The 4,895-nt window shown below is 33.4% G+C and overlaps 1 long non-coding RNA gene across 1 annotated transcript; it reads left to right on the plus strand.

Moving 5' to 3' along the window:
- Positions 1-1,805: 1,805 nt before the first annotated feature.
- Positions 1,806-3,573, plus strand: LOC133200878 (uncharacterized). The gene is made up of 3 exons (XR_009723008.1): positions 1,806-1,906; positions 2,165-2,242; positions 3,503-3,573. It is a non-coding gene; the product is annotated as an uncharacterized LOC133200878 (long non-coding RNA).
- Positions 3,574-4,895: the final 1,322 nt, after the last annotated feature.

A 4,895-nucleotide genomic window follows, 5' to 3' on the forward strand; every position in this document is an offset into this window, starting at 1 on the left:
GTTAGGGTATAGGGGGTTTTACGAAGATTGCTCCGGAGCCATCTCGTCAATGTCACTTTCTGTCACGTGATTTCAGTAGGCGTGGTTATTGATTTTTTAATTTAAATACTTTGTGTAGCGAAACTATTAAAGTTTATTTCGTCATTTCCATCATACACTTTGGCTCAGTAGGCAGAACAGCGGACTTCAGATTAAGGTGTGCCGGGTTCGATTCCCGATGGGATCGTTCATTTTATAGCTCTTTTTATTTTTTTCTTAAGATGAAAGTCGCTGATTAATTACAGATCTTTTCGAGTCAAATATTAGTAAATTTGAGATTTTATACCCTTTTGTCCAAAGCTTGCTTCGAAATCATTTGTTTGGATATATAGAGAGATTATTGAAATCACAAGGAAGGAAGTGTTACAATAAAAAAAATAATAATTTCATTTCGTATAACAAGAATAATTCTCTGCCGCTCCCTAACCCCTCTTTTCTATCATGCAGTTTGGTACAACTCTTACTCTAAAGAATGTTTATTAGCATATTGATGCAGCTTTTACTCTTTGTTAGGGGTAGGCTAATGGGGCTTTTATTGTAACTCAGTTGCATCTTGTCAATGCCAAAAAAAATCACGTGATAATTGTAGGTCCAGTTTTACTGAGAGATATTTTACCATAGAGAGTTCTAGAACCTTTACGTCAGTTCTATTTTTATTGTCACGTGCATACTTGTAGGTTTGAGCCGCCATTTTACTAAACGAGACAGTAGGAAGATGTCAAAGAAAGTCGAAGAACCCGGTAAGTGGAATAGAGGAAAATGAATCTTTTTTTAATGCTGGAGATTAAAATATTTTCTTAGAATGAGAACAAACTTCAATATGTGGTTGAAAAATGACCGATTTAATAAGAAATAAAGTAGTTTTAACGATCATCAAAATTAGAGATATAAATAAGAGAAAATGACTTAAGTTGAAGATATAAGTAATACCATATTGAAAGGGTCACAGTGAAGACCCTGATCTGAAGTGTAAAAATTGCGTAATGAAACATGCAAATAAATAAATATCTTCTCTTGACCCGATAATATGAGTCATGAAATATTGACTTTGTCCATGAGGGGAATTTATTGGAATAGACAATTCTCTTGAAAACTTCTTTACGTCAACTGTATTAAACTGAAAATTAATTCACAAAATATATATATTCCGTGGTAAATTTGTTTTCTTTTAAATCTCAAGTCATACTTTGTATGTGATCTTAGTACCAAACTTAAATCTTTACATAAACCATTATATCAAATTAACCCTAACCCTAACCTTAACCTTAATCTTAACCTCAATCCTAACCTTAATATATTTACCCCTTAAATCTCACTGAAAGAACAGAATAATGTAAGCACATACTGATTACTTCATTAGATTTTCATACAATGATGATCCAAAACAAATAATTTCTTCGCTTAGAAACATGAGTAAGTAATAATTATGAGGAAGATTTCAAGTTAAACTATATTTAATTAATAGATGAATCTCGACTCTCTAAACCTGGAAAAGAGGAGATGAAAGAAAAGCAAGAAAAGAAGATAGAAGGTAGATCAAAACTTATCAACAATTAGTTATCATACTTTATGAATTCTGTTTAATTTCATTCAAAGGACAACAAGCAATGTGGTAGTTGGTAGGATGAGAAAACTCCAATTAGAGTTTTTGATTTGGTTTCGGTTTAAACTTTATGCAATGAAATTAATGTAAAGAATATTGTTTGAACTATATTCATGGTGAAAATATAATTAACTGATTCTCATGCTTGATGAATGATTTCTTCAAAAGAACAAATGAAATTTTCAGATCCTGTCTCATCCACAAGTGGAATGGAGCAAGGAAAAGAAGAGGACTTGAAAGGAAAGCAAGAAAGAAAGATTGAAGGTAGACCAAAGCTTATCAACAATTAGTTATCAAACTATATGAATTCTTTTTATTTCATTCAAAAGACAACAACCAATGTTGTAGGTGGTAGGATGATAAAACTCAAAATTAGAGGTTAAGTTTTGGGTTCAGTTTAAACTAGATGCAATGAAACTAATGTAAATTAAAATTATTGAACTTTATTCATGATGAAAATATAACTGACTGTTTCCCATGCTTGATGAATGGTTTCTTCCAAAGAACAATTGAAATTTTCAGATCCTGTCTCGAGCACAAGTGGAATCTAACAAGGAAAAGAAGAGAACTTGGAATTAAAGCAAGACAGAAAGAATGAAGGTAGACCAAAAATATAAGTTTAATTTCAACAAGCAGTGTTGTAGTTGGTAGGATAATAAAACCTCAAATAAGAGAATTAGGTTTGGTTTTGGAATCAGTTTATCAGCTCACCTGAACTGAAATCTTAAGTGAGCTTTTCTGATCACATCTTGTCCGGCATCCGTCTGTCAGTCTGTATGTCCCTCTGTCTGTCCGTTAGTCTGTAAACTTTTCACATTTTCATCGTCTTCTCAAGAACTTCTGGGCCAATTTCAACAAAACTTGCCACAAAGTATGTTTTAGTTAAGGGGATTCAAATTTGTTCAAATGAAGGGCTATGCCCCCTTCAAAGGGGACATAATTATGAATTAGTAAAAAACAAAGCCATGTTTGGTCATATTTATATGGAATCATCATCAGGTAGTGTATCTTCAAGTTTATAGAAATCATGACCCCCAGGGGAAGGGCGGGGCCACAATGACTGACCATTGTTTTAAAAAGAAATATAGAGGACAATTCTTTAAATAACTTCCCAAGAATAAAAAAGCCATGATTGGTCATATTTATTTGGAAGCATCCTCAGTTAGTGTAGATTCAAGTTCAAATCATGACATGACACCCGGGGCTTGGCAGCGTCCACAATGACCGAGCAAAGTTTCACATTGAAATATGTAGGAAAAATGTATTAAAAACTAAAGAATAGCAAAGCCATGATTGATCATATTTATACGGAAGCATTCTCAGTTAGTGTAGATTCAAATTTGTTTCAACCACCACCCCCGGTGGTTGGGCAGGGCCACACTGGCTGACCAAAGTTTAACATAGAAATATATAATAAAATTCTTTAAATATTTTGTCGAGAATAGCAAAGATGTAATTGGTCATACATATATTTATATGGAAGCATTCTCAGGAAGTTTAGACTCAGGTTTGTGCAAATCATACCCTATCCCTTTTAAGGAATGGTTGGGACTTTTTTGGGTTTAAACTTTTCAATAATTAACTAATTTTTGCTTTTATGCTAGCCACAGTGCTGAGGTGAGCAATGTGGCCCATGGGCCTCTTGTATTAGATGCAATGATATCAATTTTAAAAAAAAAATATTGAACTATATTCATAGTGAAAATGTTATTGACTGATTTTCATGCTTGATGTATGGTTTCTAAGTGGAATGTAAAAAAGTTTTTAAGCTGTTTTTTATTTATCTTAGTATCTCCTTTAAACAGAAAAGATAAAAAGAGAATTAGGACTCTTAGGTATAATTTTTAAAATGTTTTACAGATACGCCAGTGAGACAGAATATATGTATCGAGGATGATGAAATCCCTTCAAGTCAACGATGAAAACACCGATATCGTATGGTCAACGAACCGAAGAAGTTATGAAAACAAAAACATAGCTTTATCAGGAAAAATGGGTTTCAATTAAAATGACGCTGATTGGTTGTTTTAACATGACGTTTTTTTTGACATTTTTTTAAAATAAAGTTAAATCTTGTCTTGAACATGATGCTTTGATTGAACATTAAAGAAATGTTTAATTAATTTTGTTAGAAATTTCATTTGGAATATAGAAAAAAAACTGGAGGTTGATGTTTGTTTGTAAAGACAAAAGTTCCATACTTTGAAGAAATAAATTTGAGCAATCAGTGTATTTAGTTAAGGAATGATTTGTTATTGAACTTGATCAATTTTTCAAAACCTAAATGGGGAGAAATTATGTTGAAATCTAGCAAGATGTTTCTAGATAAATACTATGAAAGCTGATGGTCTAGTTATCAGAATAGGGTGGATTTTTTCCCTCAAAGAAACTTTATTAAAAACTTCCTGAACAATGTAAAATATGTGAGTGATTGATTGAATTTTTCGAAAATTGTTCACTCATATGGAGATGTCACCATTTGCTGGTAGAGAGCAGTATATTCTGTACTATACTCGACACTCAGGACTACTGAGCAGGGAGGGATCTTTTTCGTGCCAGCACCTACTGCGACACGGGACTTCGGTTTATACGGTCTCACCAGAGGAACCGGTGTACATGTCCCACAGTTGGATTCGAACTATCGAGTTCAGGATCAACACCTCACTTCACGATTTATAGAGAAGACGCTCTCAGTCAAATGCTGACTGAAGTTTTTCATATTAATTGTTAGTCCATTATTTATATACTGAATTGACGACAGATTCCCCCCCCCCCATTATTTCCTGATCATGACAACGAGCACACGGCGGTTGTGACCGCTCGGCAGGGGATGCTCACTCCTCCATGGAATCTGATCCCACCTCTGATGTTTCGGAGGTCCGTGTTTCTTCTGCTCTTATTTTGTATATTGTTTAATGGACTTTGAGATTGAATACTGCTCGTTATCTCCATATCCTTCTCTAACATTTCACAACCCGGGCGACTTTAGATATGAGGTTGAGAATATAAAATTATTTTAACCTTTGATTGCAAGACTATGAGTAAAGATAAATCAGCCAAAGAAACAAAGGGGTTGACGTGAAGGTTGTGATAATGCTTAAGGAGTATCCCAAAGAATATCCCCAAAGCTTTTAATTTTATAGATCTCTGTTTCAATCCTTTTAAATGATGGTTTCTGCATTGAAAGGCACACATTAGCTCTTAATAATTTAATAGAATTAGTTTCCTATTTTAACAAAATGGGAAAAAAAAT

Source organism: Saccostrea echinata, unplaced genomic scaffold, assembly GCF_033153115.1.
Source record: "Saccostrea echinata isolate AGI-Se365-2 ecotype Australia unplaced genomic scaffold, CSIRO_AGI_Sech_v1 ptg000041l, whole genome shotgun sequence".
Taxonomy (NCBI): Eukaryota; Metazoa; Mollusca; class Bivalvia; order Ostreida; family Ostreidae; genus Saccostrea; species Saccostrea echinata.